The sequence below is a fragment of the Dendrobium catenatum genome, unplaced genomic scaffold, assembly GCF_001605985.2.
Source record: "Dendrobium catenatum unplaced genomic scaffold, ASM160598v2 fragScaff_scaffold_1205, whole genome shotgun sequence".
NCBI classification, from domain to species: domain Eukaryota; kingdom Viridiplantae; phylum Streptophyta; class Magnoliopsida; order Asparagales; family Orchidaceae; genus Dendrobium; species Dendrobium catenatum.
The window spans coordinates 452691-477293 of record NW_021319667.1 but is presented as its reverse complement, the minus strand read 5'-3'; positions in this window follow the sequence as shown (position 1 = coordinate 477293).

Here is a 24603-nt window from a genome sequence, read left to right as displayed (position 1 = left end):
TGGAGATGCCATGGGTGCTGGAATGATGGACCTAAGGTTTGAAGGTTGATGTTTGAGCGTATGAAATCATAGAAGTGGGAGTTTGACCAAGTAATGATGGGTTTACTTGGTCAAAGTCATTTGATTTGATTGGCCAAGGTTTGAGGCATGATTGGGCCATAGTTGGCAGTTGATTCAAAGCTTGAAAAGGGTTTGATATGTTAAATCGGTTGAAATAACCCTTTTAAAGCCTGAAGGGGCTTTTGAGTCAACCTATGTTGACTGGGTCAACTAGGTTGACCCAAGGCCTAAGTTTGGACTCAAAGGATTTAACTTGATATTTTGAGTCTAGTGGAGGTGATTTGAAGGATCAAAATGGTCATTTGGGTCAAATGGCCTATTTATACCCTTAATGAGCCTAATTGGTCAACTAGGTTGACTGGGTCAACCAAGTTGGCCCAGGGGGTGGGCCGAAGCTCAAAAGTTTTATTTTGATGTTTGAAAATTGTTGGAAGTTGTTCCAAACAATTTGGAGTTCATTTGTTTTGAAATGGGTATTTGAATCCCATAGGGGTATTTCGGTAATTTTGACCCCTGGTCAACTAGGGGTTAAAGTGGGTCCACCAAAGTGTAGTTTAATGTTCTATAAGTGGTAATCAAGTGTCTGGAAGTGATTGGAGGCTTTGTAGAAATCTCCATGGTTGAAATCCACCGGGTGGCAGGTTCAATGGCATAGACTGTAAATATTTGAAGGTTTTATAGCCTTTGGATTTCAATTCAATTTTTGAGGTTAGAGACCTCAGAATGGGCTCAAATTTGGAGAGCTACCTCTAGATAAACGTCTTATCACTTTGCAAGTGATATACTCTAAATCGGAGGTCATTTGACTATGTTTTAAAGTGTTTGAAAAATTCTTGAAAATGCTTTTAGGGTGGAGCCTTTAGCCTTGGATTTTGGGTTTGAAAGTATGGATTTGATAATAGGGTCTAGATTAGATCCCAAGGTCTAGAGTCTAGAAGGATCCTAGTCTAGACTTTTCTGGAGGAATCTTAGGGTCTAGAGTAGATCCTGGGGTCTTTATTCTAGGAGGATCCAAGAGTCTAGATTTGTCTAGAAGTTAAATTGATCTAGGGTCAGGATTTGTCCAAGTGACCTCATATAAAAAATGAGACCAATAAATGGACCCCCAATATGTATAATATAATGAAGTTTTATTTCACATATTGGCGTTGACCGAATTGGAAGGTTAAGTCTGGAGTTTTGATCCTAAAGGAATGAAAAGGTCATCCCTGGGGAATCAAGGTTTGAATTGATTCTAAGGTAGTGCCATAGAGGGCATACTCTACCACTAGATAGTCAAATCCTAAGGGAAGGAAAAGTCTATCCCTAGAGGAAGAGAAAGACTGGGTGATCATATAGGCAGGAAGAATTCCTAACTATAGAGGATCAGGTATAGGTTTTGATTAAAGGAAAGGGAGCCTAACCTTAAAAGATTGAGTTTGAATTTGATTCTAAGGGAAGGGAAGACCAAACCATAGAGGATTGATTTTGGATTTGATGCTAGAGTAGTACCATGAAGGGCGTACTCTACCACTAGTGGGTCTGATCCTAAGGGAAGGGAGTACCTAAACCCTAAGGAAGAGAAGGATGTAATGATCGTATAGGAAGGAAGAACTCCTAACTACAGAGGATCGAATTTGAGTTTGATACTAGGGTAGTGCCACGAGGGGCATACTCTACCACTTGTAGATCTAATCCTAAGGGAAGGAAGAAACCTAACCTTAAGGAGTAGAAGGGTAGAATGATCATATAGAAAGGAAGAAATCCAAGCTACAAAGGATCGATTTTAAAGTATGATACTGGGGTAGTGCCACAAGGGGCGTACTCTACCACTAGTAAATCTAATCCTAAAGGAAGGAGGAAACCTAACCTTAAGGAGAAGAAGATTGAGTGATCGTATAGGAAGGAAGAAATCCTAACTACAGAGGATCGAAATTATGTTTTATCCTAGGGTAGTGCCATGAGGGGCGTACTCTACCACTAGTAGGTCTAATCCTAAGGAAATAAGCTCTAGGACTCACACCTAACCTTAGGAAAAGAAATTGATTGAACTATAGTGGGGCCCAACAGGCTTAAATCCACTACTAGTTAGTCAAGATCCTTGGAGATAGGAAGCACAGGGACTCACTCTTGCTCCTAAAAAATCAAATTTGAATTTGAAACTAGGACGGTGCCACAGTGGGCGTGCTCCATCACTAGTGGATCTAATCCTAAGGAAAGGAAACTCTGGGACTCACACCTAACCTTAAGGAAAAGAAAGTGACTGAACTATCGTGGGGCCCGACAGACTTAAATCCACTACTAGTTAGTCGAGATCCTTGGAGATAGGAAACAAAGGGACTCACACCTACTCCTAAAGGATCGGATTTGTATTTGGTTTTCAATGACTAATCTTGTTAGAAAGCACAGGGACTCACATCTAACTAGGAGAACTAGATAAGGAGATAGTCTGCCCGAATCTCTAAGGATTTGGCAAAAGCTATCTAACCCAAATTTGATTCTAATCCTAAGAAAAGGAAGCGCTGGGACTCACACCAAATCTTAAGGGAAAAGAAGTGATTGAACTATGGTGGGGCCCAACAGGCTTAAATCCACCACTAGTTAGTCGAGATCCTAGGGCATAGGAAGCACAAGGACTCACACCTACTCCTAAAAGATTGAATTTGTATTGGGTTTTCAATGACTAACCTAGCTAGAAAGAGCAGGGACTCACATCTAACTATGATAACTAGACATGGAGATAGTCTGCCTGAATCTCTAAGGATTCAGCAAAAGCTATCTAACCCGAATTTGATTCTAATCCTAAGGAAAGGAAGCACATGGACTCACACCTAACCTTAAGGAAAAGAGAGCTAGAAGATCTTATGGGTAGGAAGAAGTGGGACTCACACCTAACCACAGAAGGTCGAATTTGAATTTAAAACTAGGATGGTGACATAGAGGGCGTGCTCCATCACTAGTGAATCTAATCCGAAGGAAAGGAAGCTCTGGGACTCACACCTAACCTTAAGGAAAAGTAGACTAGAAGATCTCGTGGGAAGGAAGCATTGCTTCCCAAAAAAGATCGAATCTAGATTTTGAATTTAGGATGGTGCCTCAGAGGGTGTACTCCATCACTAAAGGATGATCTTATGGAGAGGAAACTTGCTCTACATAAAGAACTGGGTCTAAAAGATCATATGTGGTGGAAACTTGCTCCACATAGAGGATCAAGTCTGGAATAATCGTATAGAAGAAACTTGCTCCATATATAGGATCAGGTCTAGAATGATCGTATGCGGGGAAACTTGCTCCACACAGAGGATCAGGTCTGGATGATCATATGTAGAGGAAACTTGCTCTACACAGAAGATCAGGTCTGGAATGATCGTATGTAGAGGAAACTTGTTCTACACAGAGGATCGAGTCTAGAATGATCGTGCGTAGAGGAAACTTGCTCTACACAGAAGATCGAGTCTGGAATGATCATATGTAGAGAAACTTGCTCCACACAGAGGATCGAGTTTGACTTTTAGAATTTGAGATTTGAATGATTTTGAATTTGAATTGATTTGATTTTAAATTTGAATGTGTTTGAATTTGAAACTTGATTTGATAAATTTAAATTTGAAGGTTTTTGAATTTAATGTTTGATTTTGAATTTGGATATTTGATTTAATTGATTTTAATTTGTTTGAATTTGAAGAGTTTTTTAATATTATTTTAATTTTTAACACTCATCTGGCATGGTACTTCATGAAGAGCTACCCCGATGTTTGAAATTATCGGGTAGCATCTTTCAGGGTTGATTAGTAATGTTTTAAATTTTCCCAGAGATCATCTCTACGATAAGAGGACAGTCTTGTATTGGTTCAAACTCTCCCACTGATTTCTTGGTAGGCTAAAATATGCACCCAAAGAACCTAGACCAAGTCTCCTACTTGGAAGGTTCTAAGTCGTGCTATCTTATCACAAGATTGAACCACTCAGGCTTCGTACTATTCTAAGTTTTATTGAGCCATAAAATTAAAGCTCTGTAAGGCCTCGAGCTCTTCAAATTGGATTCGGGCACTCTCTTCAGTCATGGTTTGATTTTGAATGGCAATTCTCAGCATTACAAAATACTCCTCTAGTGGGTCTGATATTTGACCCAGAATAGTGTGTAATTTTGTTAAGAAGGCCTTGAAGGAAAATATGTCTTGATGCAAAGACTTATACCTATTCCTTAAGGACAATATTTGAATTCTTTTCAGGAGTACAAGATTCAATCTTTTTATTAAGAAACTTCCTCTAGTTATTTGGACCCTGTCGGAACGACAAGCGGGAACAAATTTAGAAGTACAGTGAAAGGTTGAGGGACTCCAACCAACTTGAAGAGGTTTGAGAGTTTAGGTTTTGTTGACCTAGACCAAATTTTCTAGAATTTAAACTAGGGTCTTCCTTAAATAAATTTTGAATTAAAATCAATTTCAAAGGGTTTAAGTTGAAGAAAGAAATTCGATCTTTTCAATTCTCTTGCATAAGAGATTTTTCTATCTGATAGATAATTCACGAATGTTGAAGAATCTAATTCAGGATTGTCAAAGTCAAGTATTTAAAGGTGATCAAGTTTTTTTTGAGATTTATGAATTTAAAGGAAGGAATCCATCTTACGCTTGTTCTCTTTTTTTTTGTGACGCAGTTTGCGTATCTTTTAACTTTTGATGCACTTCGTGCATTTCTTGATTTTTGGCGCATTCGTGCATCTTTTAATTTTTAGCGCATTCGCGCATCTTTTGATTTCAATTGAATTTGAGAAAAGGCTCCACTTTCTTTGAAATCTCAAAATGATTACTCTCTTTTTTAATGTTGGGATTATATCTCAAGTATTAGAGAAGAAAATTTATTCTCTTATATAATAAGAATAATGTTCAAAACACAACCAATCTTCTTGACTAGGAAAATCTTTGAGCAGATTTTAGACATGCGAGATTTACCTATTAAGATAGAGGATTGCTATAAGATTGATAAAATTTTCATTTCTGAAGTCAACTTATGTTTGAGGTAGATTTTAATTTAAAGGTTAAATCAACCCACGAGAGCAGTGGGAGGGAGGGGTATTCAAACATTTGGTGTAGTCAACTATAACTCTCTCTAGCATAAGACTTAAGATAGAAGTCAATTTCGATTAAAAAGGTGAATCAATTATCTTGAAGATTCGAAATCAGTACACTTGAGAAATTGATAAGTTTTCCTTAAAGGTTAAAAATCTAGGTGGCAAGACCCTTGTCAACATGGAATTGAATTCCTACAATCTCTTTGGAGATAGATACTGTTATAGGATCGGCAGCATCCCCAGAAAGTATGGCATTACTGTAATCAAAAGATTTATCATGATAGGACCCCATTGAAGGTTAGATTTCAATGGTATCACTATCTGATACCAACTTATATTATTTCCCCTCTCAAATTACTACTAGATTAGTAGTTAGGAGAGTGGCACCCCGAGTGATTTTTACTCCTCCTACTCTATAGGAGATGTAGTGGGACACGTGTAGTAACGCGCCTTAACATCGTCTAGTAGAGTGGATAGGTTGTAACCCTCAACTGGGGGCCTATGGCCTATTGCTGGTGATCGCTCAATTCTTTCTTAGTGGAGTCTTTTTGTGTAGTAGTCAAGTAGGTGTATTGAAGATTGCACTCTCGTCTCTATAACATCCCTCCTTTGTGCAAGGACAGGATGCGTAGAAGGAGCAACGGATTCTCGATTAACCTCAAATTTGACTTGCTCTAAAGTTTTTGACTTAGCAGTTATTCTGGCCTTAACAACCTTCTTTCTAACTCTTCGAATGTAGTCTTCCTCTGGTTCTTGCCAATGAAAGGTGTGCTAGAACTTAACCCAATCTCAGATTGAGATGGTAGCTCTTCCATCATTATTGACTTCTGGTTTTTATCCTCCTGAGCAGAGGATACAGTGGGTAAAGGGTTGATAGCAGCCTCCATCTTAGAGATGAGGGAGTCAACTCCTGACCCTAAAGTAATCTCAAATAAGGGGACATCCTTTTGAGTGCAGCAGACAGATCTAAGATTATTTCTCCATTACTGAAATTTTAAGGTTTTGAAATTCCATGTCATACTGAAATAAATTGCCATTGAGAATTTCTTATACAGGCATATCTCTATTCAGTGAGAAGACGAGTTTCCCAGCCATTTGAGTGTTTGATTTCCTGGAATTAAGAAAGTGATTTGAATTAGTGATTTGAAATGACATTTGAATTTTAAGTTTGATTGATTTTATTCAAAATTTTATAACTCAATCATGTTAAGTTTACACTTAACTTGGTGGTTCATAAAATTGATGAGTTGAACTTGACTCTTTCGCTACACCAATTGACTTTGGAAAAAATATCAAAGTTTGAATTTGAATATGAAATCAAATTTAAGGTTGAATTTAAAGTTGAAACCAAATTTGAGTTTAATGTTAAGATTGAGTTCAGACTTAAAAGTTGAATTTGAATTTAGAGGTTAAAGTTGAGTGGATCATCTTCAAATTTTGTGACTCAACATACTGAGTTTCACTCAATCATGTAGGTTCACAAAATTGATATGAAAAATCCAAAAATTGAGCTTGACTCTATCATTTCACCAATCAAATTGGGATGAAATGTCAAAGCCCATATTTTGACTTTAAAATCAAAATTGAAGTTTACTTTGAGTTTGAAATCAAACTTGAATTCAATTTTGAGATTGAATTTAAACTTAACATTGAATTTGGCTTTGAAGTTGAAATTGAACAGATCTTCTTTAAACTTTGAAACTCAACAGATTAATTTTTATTCGAATGTGTAGGTTTACAAAAGTAACCTAAAGATCCTGAGAAACTAGGCTCGACTCTTTCATCCTACTAAGTGATTTGGGAGTGAAATGTCAAAGCCTAGAATTGACTGGAGAGTTTTGAATTTGTATTGCATGTGTTTAACTACAATAGAATGTCATAGAAGACACATGGCAATGACGGTTGAAGTTGATTTGAAAGAGATATTGAATCTTGGAAAATCCGACAGAACCTCCCTATTTTGAAACTCAATGTGATGAATTCGCATTCAACATAAAGGTTTACAAATTTGCAGGGAAGATTCTTAAAAGTCGACCCGACTCTTTCATCCCAACGAATGCTTAGGAGTGAAATGTCAAAGCTAGACTTTGCTGGAAAGATTGATCATTTGAATTTAATTTAAAGGTGTTTATATTCTTTCACACATATTGAATTGTAAGAGCTACAATTCTATATGTAGTGATTGAATATATGGATCAATTAGGATTTGAAAGAGATTGAATTTTGCTTAAAGGATTGAAATTTTGATTTTGAATTTGAAGGGTCTTCAGTAAATTGTGAAACTTAGCATGCTAGATATTTATTCGCATGCAAGTTTGCAACATATACAGAAGGATTCGGCTTGACTCTTTCACTCTACCAATTAACTTGGAGGAAAAAAGTCAAAGCCCGACTTGGAAGAGGTTTCCTACACTCACCTCTCATTTGACATGTCTTAATTGAGTTGGCCACACTCACCCAAGGAAGAAATGGGAGAGGGACCAACGGAAGGAAAGGTAGTCAAAACTACTGATGCAATAAAATTTGAATCACTATTAAAGATGGAGAGTGAGATTTATCCCCCGCTGAGTCGCCTTTTTTTGTTTAATTAAAAAAGTATAGTTTTGAAAAATATTAATTTTCTTTAGGAAAAGGTAGTTTGAAAATCAAACTCTTTATTATGAATATTATACCGCCTCAGGAGGCGATAATATTATTCTATAATAGGTTAAAATTCTAGAACTTTAAGTTTATCTTTATTATCATAGTCAAACTCAGGAATGAACTACATATGATCTCAAAGGATCAAAATGAAGTTTACTCAAGTGTTTAACTATAATAATCTAGATTAAGGATCATTAATTTCATAATCAAAATTGTGATAATATAATGATATATCTTTCTAAGGAAAGAGGATATAACATATTATCAATAATTTGGATACAACGATAATGATCATAAAATTTTAACTTCCCAAAGATAATTAAATAAAGATTTTAAAAATTTTGACTGGGTTTCTAAATCTCCTATGTGTGCAAGCTCTCGTAGTTAATTACATCATAGAAAACTGGGGTTTCCTACGAATACTCTTGATTAAAATAGCAGAATGAATTTCATTTAAGATTTCAAGACTCGATATCAAAGGAGGGTAAAGTTTGGAATTTGAATAGGGATTGGATCAAATTTGAACACTTATTTCTGGAGTCAAAGGAAGAAGGGTAGGAGGTCTTTTGAGATTCTGAATTACCTCAGAAACACCCCAGCCTATCCTAAGTGTTGTGCTTGAATTTGATAGAAAACAATATTTAAGTTAAACGGTCAATTTTATTAGAAGTGTGGGATTCAATTCCCAGAGTGTGAGGTCTTATAGCCCAAGCTTGCCTCATAACTTAAGTCTAAAGTGGGTACTAAAAAGTGACCCGAACATAGCTAGTGCAGTGCAAATCTGGATTTACCCCGGCTTGGATTGAGGAGCCATCTAAACAACCTAGGCGCTTCAAAAAGATGAGTTTGATCCTTTAATTTTGAGTGATAAGGATGTTATTTAAGATAGGTTTTGGAGAATAGGGCCGACATCTAGAGCAGATCCTAATTGATCTTTTAACTTATGCTGGGTATTAGATGTCTAAATAAATGCTATTCAAATTTTAGACTCAATTAAATTTGTTACTAATTTAATGTATGCTAATTGACTCGATTGAATGCTTGAAATTTAAAATGAAGAAGTTTTAAAAAAGGTTTAAAAATAGATTTTATCCTAGTAGAATGCACAGATTCTCCTTGGACAGATCTGCGCCCTCATAAGCCAGGTGGTCTGCCAAAACCTGCAGGAGGAGAGGTACCTAACAAGTGGAAAGAAAAATGCAGCAATTAGGAAATGAGAACTCGCGATGGTCCCAAGCTTACTTTTTAAATTCGTTTGAGTTTCTATATGAGCTTAAAATTTTTAATTTGATTTAAGTAGAAAAGTTTTAATAAGTTCTTAAAAGCCTACAAATCAAATTCCAAGTTAAATCAAATCAGCATGCAAGTAAAAAGACTAGAAAATAAGGTTGTTCTACTGCACAATATTTAAATAAATCAATTAAGCTAATAGCTCAAATTGAATGTCCATGTGGCAAGTACCACTTATTATTACATCCCAAAATTACAAAAAAGTAAAGTGGTCGGGCACCACTGACAACAACCCGGATTCTACTCCTAAGACTCAAATGATTTTGAGATTTGGGATTCTTCTCATTATCCATTTCTTCGTCTTCTCACGAGCATCTTGATTCGTCAGTTTCGGATATCCAAATGAAAAGAAACTCCCCCTTGAATTTGGTGTTATCTTTCCTCTTTGTATATTTGAAGAGTATCTTAACTTGATCTTCCAAATGGGAGAAGACTCTCCCTGGGGAGAGTCTTCTCCTCTTTAGAATTCAAGTAGGATACTAATATCCTAAACTCAAATCACTTTGAATATATTACAACCATTATATAATCAAATTACATTTGAAAAGATTAAATTCTAGACTTGATCTTACAGGGTTATCCTAATAATCAGTATTTATATATTCATCCCAAGCAGTTATAATTAATCTCAAGCAGTTATTATTTGAAATATAAAATTCTCATTTACTCACAACACGGATTAGAGTAAATAAATAAATAATCACATCAATTCTAAGCTAGTAAATATCATGTAGTGAAAACTCGGCACAGAGCCGCAGAAAAGTACACACCGGCCTAGCCTAAAACTAGAGTTGGTTCTCCAAGTAAATAAATTATAGTGTGTGTAAAAGACTGTGTAGTTTAGATATGTCCTAAATAGGATTATTAGTTAAAGTTATTTGATGCTTTGATTAGTTGAAAGGCTTAAGGGAATTTTTAATCAAAGTTTAAGTATTAATGATTTGAAATTTATTTTAAGGTTGATTTTAATTATTTTTTGGATACCACCTTTATTTCTCACCTAGGCCATGAAGTTTATTTCACCTTTCTTGGGGCGATGCTAATAGCCTCGTAGGCCTGGGTTACCTAGTGGTACCCGGTATGATTAAGCGGCTTAAGTAGATTAAAGTTTAAAAGTTAATAAATTTAAATCAAAATTGTTTGATTACTATTTTTTTAAATTTTTTATTAATTTAATTTTTCCATTAATCGGTTTGTGGCATTGTGCCACCAGGCTCGAGGAACAAAGCCTCCTTAGGACACGTAGCCCCACAGCCCGGAGCAAACCAGTTGATAAACCAGATTAATGTGGCTAAATTAGGGATTTTAAATGGTTAAATAATTAATAATTAATCTATTTTAAGGTTTAACACCCCTTAGAATCCATTCGTGACGTTGTGCCACCAGGCTCGAGGAACAAAGCCTCCTTAGGACATGTAGCCCTGCAACCTGGAGTAATCCAGCCAATAAACTTCATCTTTAGGATGGTTGTTGTATTTTAAAAGGTTAGTTAAGTGTTTTAAACATGAACTTAACATTTTTTGGAGTTTGGAATAAAATATAAAATTTTGGAATTTTTTGGATTATTTTAATCATTTAATTAAGGGGTTAAAAATTGACTTTTTAATTAAGAATGTTTTTTGAAAAACTTATATTTTATTGACATACAAGACCTTAATATGATCAGTTAGACAATAAGTACGCTGAAATTAGATTTTTTTAGATTTAGTTATGAAAGTTTATAGTTTTAGCTAAAATTTAACTTAGGTTTGACCAAAAGTTGACTTTTATAAATTTGATGGTTTTCTGGAATTTTAACATTTTTATTAAATATTAAACATTACTATGAGTTGAATGCAATTGAGTTTAATATATTTGGATTTTCATTGAATTAGTTATGAATTTTTGAAGTTTCTAGTATTTATTGAATTTTTGAAATTGTTTAATTAGAGGGCTTTTTATGATTTTACTTTAAAAGAGACCCCCAACTCCTTTAAATGAGCTCCAAAGGTCAAGAATGACCTAAGAAGAGATTCCCAAGTTTTTGAGAATTTTCTAGAATTTATTATTATTATTAATTAATTATTTTAGTTAAATATTTAATTTCACTTAAAATTAAATTAAGTTTCAATTTGCTATCAAATTAAGTTGGTCCTATTTTTTATTTATTAAGGGTTCAATTCTGGTTAGTTAGAGGTATTATGCATATTTTTTGGTTTTAAATTAGATTTATTAGAATTTTTTGAAATTTTGATGCTTAATTAAGGGTTTCAGCTTAAGAAAATTGATTGAGGATCTTAATTATCTCTAAAACTAGTGAAACATTTTTCTATGGCTTAAATTATCACTAAGTTTAAGTGGTTTAAATTTCAAGTCAAGAGGTGTAAATCCTAATTTTTTGAATTGTTCTAAGTCCTCTAAATAAAGGTCCTTAATTTTTGTCATTGATGATGTCACTAAGTTTAATGGGTTTGAATCAATGTTTTAACTAACCCTTGAACATAACATATACATAGCATGTAATCACACCAAATAAATCCTAGATCTAGGAGAGCATAAAACTAAGTGGCGGGTGCACAATCCTAAGCATGCAAAGACTAAAAAAAATTAAGACAACTAATGATATGATTACTGAATAGTTAACATGTAATTACTCACTAATCATTTCCCCATAAATTTCATTCACACATTAAACCCATATTCCAAAGGGATCTCTCAAGTCTCTAGAGTTTAGGTACATAAATATATTTTAAAATAGATTTAAAAATACATAAGTATATATAAACCTATATATATATAAATATATGCTTTAAATAACATAATTTCTTAAAGGATTCATGTCATTATTGTTCGACAAGTTTTACGCTGGCTGTCGACTACCTAACGCAACCCTCCACTTTTCTCATTCAGGACTTGGGACCTGGCAACGGCAGTGTTAAGGCATTTAAATTAATTTAAAATAAATTAATAATTAAAATAATTATTAAATCAAGTTAAATCAAATCTTAAATTTTTCTAAATTTTGAAAATGATTTAAAATAATTTTAGTTTGAAAGTTCGTTAGGGATGTTAGGCCCTTATGAACTAGCCCAAGGCTAACCAAGAGGGGGTTGGGGGGTGAATTGGTATTTTAAAAAATCTTTTAACCAAAGCACAACAAAGCTCAAACCAAAATCACCACAGAAAATATGTGTAGAAAAATTAAATGCGAAAGCAGTAAAAAGAACACAAGGGTTTATAGTGGTTCAGTCAACTTGACCTACGTCCACTCCCTAGAGGTGCCCTTAGAGTATTGCACTATCAAAGTGACTCTCCTTCTGCTCTCATAGCAAGGCGGAGAAGCCCTTACAAAAACCTCCTTTTTTTCCACCCTCGGCAAGGCAGAGAACCTCGATCGATTGTTAAAGCTTACCTCTCCCAACCCTTCCAAGGACAAGAAACTCTAGTGGAACAAGAAGTTGAATAATGCTTGGAGCAACCCTTGTGAATCTCCCTCACAAGATCCTCTCTCTCTCTCTCCCTCTCTCTCTCTCCTCTAGGATTTCTCAGGTCAAGACAGTAGCAAAAGATTATTCAAAACGTTAAACAATAGCTGTTAAATTGAAGAGCTTCAAAATAGCTCATTAATTGTAAGTTGCCGATATTATCATCCAGGACAATAGGTATATCATCCTGTACGATCAGTACAATTTAAGACTAATCAGCCAGGATGATCTGGGATGAATAGAAGAAAGTTGTTCATATCATCCAAGATGATAATAAATCGTCCTGTCCGATTAGTTCAAATCACAAACTATCGGCCAGACAACCGCTCTGAAAAGAGTTCTGGACGATTCCAAAATAGCTTGATCGTCCAGGCTGATCTCACGATCGTCCCAGATGATTAGTTCAAATTAGAGGAAAATCATCCAGAGCATCGCCCAAAATTTGAGCTGGCTGATCCAGATCGTCCAGACCATCGCCCGGAATTTAAACTGGCCGATGTTGATCGTCCAGGAGCTACTAAGGTTTTTTGAACTGATCAGCCCGGCCGATCTTGCGATCGTCGAAGATGATGTGATCCTATCAATCATCCTTAAATACTTATCTTCAATGTCAGATAAATTTAGGCATCATTGTATTAAATCATCCAGGGCGATGCTCGATCATCCTGGTCAATTTCCAAAAATAAAGAATGCCTAAATAGATCATAGTAGCTGATTCTTTCTATTTTGAGTCTATCTTCATGGCCGATACAAGTATCATCCAGTCCGATCAGCTAATGATGGCTTCCTTAACTATGATAGCTGATTAGGGTTTTTGTTTTAAACTCGATCGTCCAGGACGATAGAAATATCATCCGGGACGATGTGAGTAAAAATAGAAATTCTAAATCAGATAAAAAAATCACTCAAGTGTGTGTGTGTAGGGTTACTTAGCATCAGAACACTTCAATGGTTACGATTGACTCAAGAAAGGGAAAAAGAAAATTACAGACTAACTCAGACCTAGTCTACCCAATCTTGAGCTAGTTCTGATTGCCGTCCAATCTTGTGGTCTTGAAATATTAGTAGGCAAGGCAGTCGTAGAGAAATAAGAGTATTTGCTAACATCAAAATCATAATCCATGAAAATAGATTTGTAACAATCTCCCCCTTTTTGATGAAGGCAAACACTTCGCCGATCCAAAATAGTAGTTCAAATTTTCAGAATAAAACAGTGCAAACAAAAACATACTACTCCCCCTTTTGACATCTCAAAAAGGAGGAAGAAACTGAAAAAAAAAGTAAACAGACCCTAATTTTTTTTTTTAAACCAAGGTATGAACATGATGTAGTCTTCCATGTGTTTGATTTTAAAAATTTATAAGTTAAAGATTTAACAACATCAAAAATTCAAAAAATGGTAGAATATCCGATCATGTAAACCTTAAGCTCTGACTTCTTTCAGGGTAAAATTATATTTTGAAATCAATGACCGAACTCAAAAAATTCAATTGGATATGAAAAAAGGATCCGTTCACCACTTGGTTTCAGAAAAAATAACTTATAGAATAATGTATCAAAGTAATTATGTCACAATTACAAAAACTTAAAATCAAGCCTTTGTTTTTATCAAGTGATACATGAAATCTTCTAAGTTTTAAAAGTTTTCAAAAGAGGGAGAGCTTGCTTTTGGTGGGCTCATTTTATGCCTCTTGTTAATTTGAATGGCGCTTTACACTTGTTTTGATTTTTGATACACTTTTTGTATTTTATTTTTCAATTTGGAGTCATTGCGCATCTGTTGTTTTTGGCATCATTTGCCAATTTTTTTTTTTATGTTTGCAAGCTACCTTCTCTTTCAAAAACTCTTAAATAATCTTAGTTGTGTGTATATCTTCTAAATATTGGACAAGAAAAACTCACTCTCTCATATAGAGAAGAACAATCCATAAAACAAAATCAATAATCGTATGAATAAATGCAATGACAAGGGTAACGAGGAATTCGATACATGAAATCTTCTAAGTATTGGACAAGAAAAACTCACTCTCTCATATAGAGAAGAACAATCCATAAAACAAAATCAATAATCGTATGAATAAATGCAATGACAAGGGTAACGAGGAATTCTTGATGTGACAAAAAGACTTTGATCATTATAAATATAAGATTGATTTTCTGTAGCAAGGTTAGAAAAGATCTTAATTGCATACTCTATTTATTAATTTGAGATAGACTATTAATTAGAAAAGAAAATTGTGCAACTAAAATATGTTATAGAAAGAGACACAATCAACAATATATTGTTACCCTTTAATGGATTAAGAGATGTAAAATATTGACTACAAATTTTTTAAAAGAAAGAATAAGGCATACGATATCATTTCAGCGATGATTTAAAAAATAAATAAATTTAAGAAAAAAAATAAAGCATAACAAAACAAAAAACAAAAAACTAACAAAAACATAAAATAAAAAGACAAACAAATAAAAATCAAGTTCATGCAATTATCTCAATCACACCCAATCTGGTCCTTAAAGAGCTAAAAGTATCGAAGGCCAGTGGTTTAGTAAAGATGTCAGCCAGTTGATTCTCAGTTGTCACATAGTGTAACACAATGTCCCCCTTTGTCACATGGTCTCTAGTGAAGTGATGTCTAATGTCAATGTGCTTTTTCCTTGAATGTTGGATAGGATTCTTAGATATGCAGATGGCACTAATCTTGTCACAGAAAATTGAGATGGTGCCTTCAGGTAATCCTAAATTAAATACCTGCTGTTTTAACCAAAGGACTTGGGCCACACAACTTTCTAAAGCAAGGTACTCAGCTTCAGTAGTGAAAAGTGCAACAGAGTTTTGTTTTCTACTAGACCATGAGACCTAAGATTGTCCTATAAATTGGCAAGTTCCCGAAGTACTTTTTCTATCCACCTTACATCCTGAAAAATCAGAATCAGAAAATCCAATAATCTCTAAAGAAGTGTTGTGCCTAGGGTACCAAATTCCGAAGCTTTGGGTCCCTAAAAGGTATCTAAGAATTCTCTTACCTCCAGTCAGGTGGGATTCCTTAGGGTCAACTTGAAATCTAGCACAAAGACAAACGCTAAACATTATATCAGGTCGGTTAGCAGTCAAGTAAAGTAAATATCCAATCATGCCTCTATACTTCTTCTGATCAACAGACTTACCACTTGGGTCTGATTTGGAAATTAGAAACTCTCAAAACCTAGGAGTTGTTCTACAAACACATCCTTTTTTATTTATCCCCCATTTAGAAAGGCACTCTTAAAGTCTATTTTGAAAAGCTTAAATCTCTTATAATAGGCAAAAGTTAATAGCACTCTAATGGCTTCCAATCTATCTACAGGGGCAAAAGTCTTCTCAAAATCTATCCCTTCTATTTGGTTATACCCCTTAGCCACTAATCTTACTTTATTCCTAACCACCACTCTAGAATCATTCACCTTATTCTTAAAAACCCACTTGGTTCCAACTACACTTTTTTTCTTAGGTCTTTCTGCAAGCTCCCAAACATCATTCTTGACAAATTGGTTCAACTCCTCCTACATGGCTAAAATCCAAAACTCATCAAAAAGGGCTTGGTTTACGTTGGTGGGTTCAGTCATTGAGATAAAGGTAGAGTGGTTCACCTCCTTCCTAAGTCCATGACTAGTCTTAACTCCAATAGAAGGGTCTCCTAAGATCAAATCTTTAGGATGACTTGTAGAGTATCTCCAATCTCTAGGAAAGGTGTGTGAAGGTCATCCAGATCTATAATTTCTACTCCTTGGGTAACATCTCCTAATCCTTCATTGTTTTGGTGTTCTACTCCCTTCTCTAAATTTTTTACTCCAATGGTAACCTCTCCAACATCATCATCACCCTCAACTCCAGGTTTTTTAGGATTAGACTCATCAAACACTACATGTGTAGTCTCTTCCACCATCAAAGTCCTCTTATTAAATCCCCTAAAAGACTTCCCAATACTAAAATATCCCAAGAACACTCCTTCATCAGATTTTGGATCAAATTTTCCTAAGTGAGACTTCCCATTATTGTGAATGAAAACCTTACAACCAAAGACATGAAGGTGGGAAAGATTGGGTATCCTAACCTTAAGGATCTCATAGGGTGTCTTATCTAGTTTGGCTCTAACATTCACCCTATTCAACAGATAGCAAGCTGTGTTAACCACTTTAGCCCAAAAGTATTTTGGAAGTGAATAGTCAACAAGTATGGCTCAGCAGCTTCCACTAAGGTCTGGTTCTTCCTCTCAGCTACTCCGTTCTACTGAGGGGTCCTAGGAGCTGAGAAGTTGTAGCTAATCCCCTTTTCCTCACAAAAATCTCCAAATCTTTCATTTTCAAACTCTCCCCCATGGTCACTATGGATGGTCAAGATCTCACAACCTAGCTTTTTCTGAATCCAAGTAAAAAAGGTTCTAAACTCCTCAAAAGTCTCATTTTTTGTGTGAAAGAAATTTAGTCCAAGTGAACCTCGAGTAGTCATCAACAATTACAAAACCATAGACTTTCCCTCCCAAGCTGGCAGTGCTAATGGGTCCAAACAAATCCATGTGAAGGACTTCTAAAGGTCTAGAGGTGCTAATGTCCTTAATAGGGTGAAAAGTGGAGTGGACTTGCTTTCCTAATAGGCAGGCATCACAAAGGTGATCTTTAGAAAATTTTAGTATGGGGATACCTCTAACTAGGTCTTTTTGGGTCACTCTCCTAAAGGTTTTCATACTAGCATGACATAATCTTCTGTGCCACAACCATGAATCATCAACAATAATTTTAATCAAAAAATATGCAACACGTTTAATTTTATTTAAATCAAGCATGTACACATCATTGATCCTCTTTCCCTACAAAACAATGTTGTTATTTAAATTTATAATGCATGAATTTACAAAAAATTATATGATGAATCCCTTGTCACAAAGCTGATTGATGCTGATCAAGTTATGTTTTAATCCATTTACAAGCAAAATATTTTCAATCATAAGGTTATTGAAATTATCAATTATACCTGTGTCTACCACCTTCCTGGTGGTGTTGTCTCCAAGAATAACCTTGCCTCCTATCCTGGTCTCCAGCAAAACTAATTGATTGGCATCACTAGTCATATGTCGAGAGCATCTGCTATCCAGGAACCACATACTCTCATGAGGCCTTTTGTGAGAGCTCACCTATAAAATCACAAATGTCAGATTTAGGAACACAAGTAGGTTTGGGTCCCTTCTTATGAAAAGTAGAATGCAATGCATGTGTGTTCTGCTATGAATCATGCAATTTCGATCTCCACACCTAATGTGTACTATGGTGAACAGTGCAAGTGTGTGAGATGTGTCCTAACATGTCACATGAAAAGCATCTAACTCCAGGAAAAGGATTTCTTAAATGGTTTAGGTAGTAATGCCTCTTCCTAGTTTTTGGCTTTTGATCAAGTGTGGATGTCATCCAATTTTTTTCTTAAGTGTTTCAATTCATTTTTTAATCCTCAATTAGTATCTTTTAAAGCATCATTATAAATTTTCAAATTATGCTCTATCTCTTTAGATTTCTTAAAATCAGATTCAAGTGATGTAAGTGAAACTTTCAATGAATCATGTTCTTCAATTAATTCAGAATGCTTTTTATTTAAATCATCAAATTCATCAAGTAGAGCCATATGATTTGAATCAATTATTGAATGATCTTTAATCAAAATTCCATGCTCTTTTTGTAAATTCAAAAACTCCAATATCAAACTAGTTTGAGTTTTCTTAATTTTTCTATATGATGCATGAATTTTGTTAGAAACTTCAAGGAGTTGGTCATTGGATAGTTCACATACCTCTTCTTGATCAAGATGATTGTCTGCCATTAAGCACAGGTTTGTTGTCTCATCTTCAGGTTCAGTCTCAGATGAATTGGATGCAGAGTCCGCCAAAAATGCCTTTTGAAATTTCTTTTTATCCTTCCTAAACTTGGGTTTCTCCTCACCCTTTTCTTTGCTTGAGTGAGACTTGAGTGTAGGGAAATCAGCTTTCACATATCCAGGTTTCCTACATTCAAAAGAAACCATGTCATTATAACTCTTAGAATTTTTGTTTCCCTTACCTTTGTTCCACTTTTGATGATACTTTTGTTTCTTCCTTAGAAAGCTTTTGAATTGCCTTGGGATTAAAGTAAATTCATCGCTTTCAGACACGGAAGAGTCGGAGTTCATGTCGTTGGCCTTCAATTCCACAGTTTTCTCCTTTCTTTTCTCACCTGCATCAAAATTTCTTTGATTCACTCCTTTCTCGTAAGCAATGAGTGAGCCAAGTAAGTTTTCAATCTAATATGTATTCAAATCTTTAGATTCAATGATTGCAGTGATTTTAGCATCAAAAGAGGAAGGCAAGCATCTCAAAATTTTGTTCACTTTTTCATAATTTGAAAGTTCTCTTTCTAAGGCATGTAAAGAAGTTACAATTTTAGTAAACCTTGTGTACATATCAGAAATTGATTCAGAAGGTTTCATATGAAAAATTCCATAATCATGCAAGAGATTATTCAAACGAGATTGTTTAACTTCATTGGTTCCTTCATAAGTAATGCACAATCTATCCCAAATATCTTTACAAGCAGAGCAAGTGGAGACACACATGTAATCTTTAGACTTTAAAGAACAGAAAAAATAGTTTAAACACTTCGCATTAAGTTGAGCTAAATCTCTTTCATCAAAAGTCCATTCAGTAAAAGGCACTTCAGTTTTAATTCCATTAAGTTCACGAGAAGGAAGAGAATATCCTTCTTTAATAAGAATCCACATGCGATAATCAGTTGATTGTAAAAAAGTAGACATGCAAGTTTTCCAAAAATCAAAAGGTAGATTGTCAAACCAGGGTGGTCGAGTAATAGAATATCCTTCCGTTGAATTATGATTTCCAAAGTTAGCCATGGATCAAAATTCAAAAAGTTTTCAAACTCAGTTTTTATGAATCCCACTCTAATACCACTTGAAAGTTTGTTAGGGATGTTAGGCCCTTATGAACTAGCCCAAGGCTAACTAAGAAGGGGGTGAATTGGTATTTTAAAAAAAAATTTAACCAAAGCACAACAAAGCTCAGACAAAAATTAACACAAAAAATAAGTGCAGAATAATTAAATGCGGAAGTAGTAAAAAGAATACAAGGGTTTATAGTGGTTCAGTCAACTCAACCTACGTCCACTCCCTGGAGGCGTCCTCCGAGTATTGCACTACCAAATTGACTCTTCTTTTGCTCCCACAACAAGGAGGAGAAGCCCTTACAAAAACCTCCTTTTTGCCACCCCCGGCAAGGCAGAGAACCCAACTCCTTTTGCTTCCTCCTGAAGCAGGCAGAGAACCTCAGTCGATCGCTGAAGCTTACCTCTCCCAACCCTTCCAAGGATAAGAGACTCTAGTGGAAGAAGAAGTGGAATAATGCTTGGAGGAACCCTTATTAATCTCCCTCACAAGCTCCCCCTCACAAGATCCTCTCTCTCTCTCTCTCCCTCTCTCTTTCTCTCCTCTAGGCTTTCTCAGGTCAAGACAGCAGCAAAAGATTATTAAAAATGTTGAATAATAGCTCTTAAAGAGAAGAGCTTTAAAATTGCTCATTAATTGCAAGTTGTCGACATTATCATCAAGGATGATAGGTATATCATCCTGTACGATCAATGTAATTTGAGCCTAATCATCTGGGATGATCTGGGATGAATAGAAGAAAGGTGTTCATATTATCCATGACGATAATAAATTGTCCTATCCAATTAGTTCAAATCACAGACTATCAGCCAGACAACCGCTCTGAAAAGAGTTATGGATAATTCCAAAATAGCTTGATCATTTGGGCTGATATCATGATCGTCCCAGATGATTAGTTCAAATTAGTGGAAAAACGTCCAGAGCATCGCCCCAGAATTTGAGCTGGCCGATCCGGATCGTCCAGACAATCGCTCAGAATTTGAGCTGGCTGATGTTGATCGTCCAAGAGCTACTAAGATTTTTTGATATGATCGGACCAGCCGATCTTACGATCATCCAGGACGATTTGATCGTATCAATCATCCTTAATTTCTAACCTTAAATGCCAGATTAATTTAGGCATAATTATATCAAGTTGTCCAGGGCGATACATGATCGTCCTGGCCAATTTCCAAAGAAAAAAAAAAGAATACCTAAATAGATCATGGCGGTTGATTCTTTCTTTTTTGAATCTATCATCCTGGCCGACACAAGTATTGTCCAGGCTGATTGGCTAATGACGGCTACATTAACTAAGATGGTTGATTAGGGTTTTTATTTTAAACTCGATCATCCAGGATGATAGAAATATCGTCTGGGACGATGTGAGTAAAAAAAAAATTAAATCAGATAGAAAAATCACTCAAGTGTGTGTGTGTAAGGTTACTTAGCATCAGAATAGTTCAATGGTTACAATTGACTCAAGAAAGGGAAAAAGAAAATTATATACTCATCTAGACCTAGTCTACCCAATCTTGAGCTGGTTCTGGTTGCCGTCCAATCTTGTGGTCTTGAAATGTTAGTATGCAAGGTAGTCGTAGAGAAATAAAAGTGTTTGCTAACATAAAATCCATAATCCATGAAAATAGATTTGCAACATTGTTGAATTTTAAAAATTATTTAAATTTAATTTCGATTAAGTATTAATTAACATTCAAATACTTAATGTACAAAATATATCTATCTTAAATTAATTTAATTTCAAATTAAAGTATTAAAAAAATGATAATAATAATTATTTAAAATATTTTTTTTACGATTTTCTGAATTGAAAATTGTTATAAAATCAATTAAAACTAAATTTTAAATTAAATGACGGTGCCAGCACACGTTGCGGCGTCGGATTTGCCTAATCAAAATGCATGGTGCCGCCAACTATTGGCGGTGGCTGTCTAACACGCATCAGCCGCTGATCCACTCACGCATTTTCACTAATCCATGAAAGAACGAATCAACGTCGTTGATCCCACGTGGTTCAAAATCAACAATTTGGATGACATCCCACGGTTCTGATATCACGGAGAGAGATCCGACGACGGGATTTTAATCCCGCGGTCTTGATTAAGGGCCCATATGCCGCTGGACGGATTGAATGACCGTGGGCTCTGATTAACGATCGGACGAAGCTGCGGAAAGGCTATATCTGGACCGTTGATCATTGGATCAATGATTTAGATCTTACGTAGCTAGAGGGTTACGTAAGTTGAACCCCAAAATAAGTTTTTTTACCGTTTGCTCGATTCGATCAACCGATTTTAATGAAATTTTAAAAATATATTAAAATATTGAACAAAAATTTTCAGGAATGATTTATTTGACTTAAAACAAGCTTATTAGAAAGCTATTTAATCTAGTATACCTAGATCTAGGGTTTAGGATTTACCTAGATTTAATGGATGGTTTGGACCATTTATGGATTTGTTGCATTTATAGACTGTGCACGCTCCATTTTGTAGAAGATCTCTTAAGGTTCTAACGTCTAGATCGAGTACTACAGTTCCTCAAATGGATTTGAGCTAGGTTCATCGGGAAGCTTGCCGGAAAGGGCTTTGGCCGGTGGGATTTGAGTGGGGATGCGTTGAGGAGTCTCTGGGGAGCTCAATAGAATAGAGACTTTGTCTTGAGAGGTTGAGAGTGGAGAGAAATTGATAGGTTTGGAATATGGGCACATTTCCTCCTTTTTCCCTATTAAATCCCCTCCAGATTGAATAGAAGGATGGGATTACTTCAATGAGCTCCTAGATGGATGCCATATGTCCCATGAGTGATTAGGAGTAGGGGCGTCAAAGGACAAAGGAACAAATGAGGTGGAAAGCCCCTTTTGTCCTTTAGTCCACATGGGAGATAATGAGAGCCATTAAATCTTGATCTAAGGGCTAGGGTGAGCTCTAGGAAGCTTCTAGAGAATGTCTTAACAGCTGGGGTGTATTAGGGAGGAGTGGATTAAGCTTAAGTGTTGTTTTGACCATGTTTGACCCATTTAAAGGATTGGTTTGACTGTTTGACTAGTCCACTTGCCATGTGGATTGGTGATATGGCATATGGGAGAGAATTTGAGTGTTGGCTGGAGTTATTTGATAGGGAATGGGCTAGCTTGGGTCAAGTCATTTGGACATTTAAGCCACTTAAAGGGGTTTGTTGACGATGTTGACTAGTCAACTGATTAACAAAGAGTTACGTGAAATATGGGGATGCCATGGGTGCTGGAATGATGGACCTAAGGTTTGAAGGTTGATGTTTGAGCGTATGAAATCATATAAGTGGGAGTTTGACCAAGTAATGTAGGGTTGACTTGGTCAAAGTCATTTGATTTGATTGACCAAGGTTTGAGGCATGATTGGGCCATAGTTGGGAGTTGATTCGAAGCTTGAAAAGGGTTTGATATGTTAAATGGGTTAAAATTACCCTTTTAAAGCCTTAAGGGGCTTTTGAGTCAACCTAGGATGATTGGGTTAACTAGGTTGAACCAGGGCCTATGTTTGGACTCAATTGATCTGATTTGATATTTTGATTCTAGTGGAGGTGATTTGAAGGATCAAAATGGTCATTTGGGTCAAATGGCCTATTTAGGCCCTTAATGAGCCTAATTAGTCAACTATATTTACTAGGTCAACCAAGTTGACCCAGGGGGTGGGCCCAAGCTCAAAATTTTTGGTTTGATGTTTGAAAATGGTTGGAAGTGGTTCAAAATAATTTGGAGTTCATTTGGTTTGAAATGGGTATTTGAATCTCATAGGGGTATTTTGGTAATTTTCACCCCTGGTTAACTGGGGGTCAAAGTGGGTCCACCAAAGTGTAGTTTAATGTTCAATAGGTGGTAATCAAGTGTCTGAAAGTGATTGGAGGCTTTGTAGATAGCTCCAAGGTCGAAATCCACTACGTGGTAGGTCGAGTGACATAGACTGTAAATATTTGAAGGTTTTACAGCCTTTGGATTTTAATTCAATTTCTGAGGTTAGAGACCTCGGAATGGGATCAAATTTGGAGTGTTACCTCTAGAGACATGTATTATCATTTTTTATTTGATAGACTCTAAATCGGATATCATTTGATTAGGTTTTGAAGTGTTTGAAAAATCCTTGAAAATGCTTTTAGGGTGGAGCCGTTAGCCTTGGATTTTGGGTTTGAAGGTATGGATTTGATCATAGGGTCTGGATTAAATCCTAAGGTCTGGATCCTAGAAGGATCCTAGGACCTAGAATAGATCCTAAGGTCTAGAATTTTCTTGAGGAATCCTAGGGTCTGTATTCTAGGAGGATCTAGAGTCTAGATTTGTCTAGAAGTTGAATTGATCTTGGGTCAGGATTGGTCCAAGTGACCTCATACAAAAAATGAGGTCAACACCACCTAATCTCCAAAAGTTTTAGGATTTCTAGAACTTCTTATACTACTACTGCTATCAAGCCTCCCAAATATTTTATGTTCACTAAGGTATTTTTCTTTCTCCTCTTTCTCAGATTGTTGAAAACCCAAAATTTTTCTTTTTGTAAGGGATGCTATAGGTAATAGTTGTTCTTCAGTTTATTCCCACCTTACACCCATTTTAACACATGAAGAATGAACTAGAGAAGGGTACTCTAACCCAACAAAAGTGGTACTCTTAATGATGTAAATTAGAAAGGAGAAAATAAGCTTCCCTACATAAATAGAATGCCCCAATTGAATAGCATAATTCAATAGGGCACGATCATGAGAAACTTCACAAATATTCCTACTTGGAAATAAATGTGCTAGAATAAAATAGTTTTAGGCTTTAGAGGATAGGGTCTAGTAGGTGGTGTTAAGATAGTTGCTATTTGAATGCTTTACATTTTTGCAACTTATGTAGTTTTGATGATTCCAAACATTATTGTTCAAATGTGTAATTATCTCCTAATAATTTTAGAAGATTTGTATTTGCTCTTGTGTGTACTAACATTTCAGGAAAAATGAACTCCAAACTACGAAGACTTCAAATCAAATTCAGAATGAGATATTTTGTAAAATTTGAAGTTTGCATTTCTTTAAATTTAAATTGAAAGGGAGTGATTGTAATTGAGTGAATAAAAACATACACACTCACATAAGGAGATCATAAAAAATTTATACTGATCGTA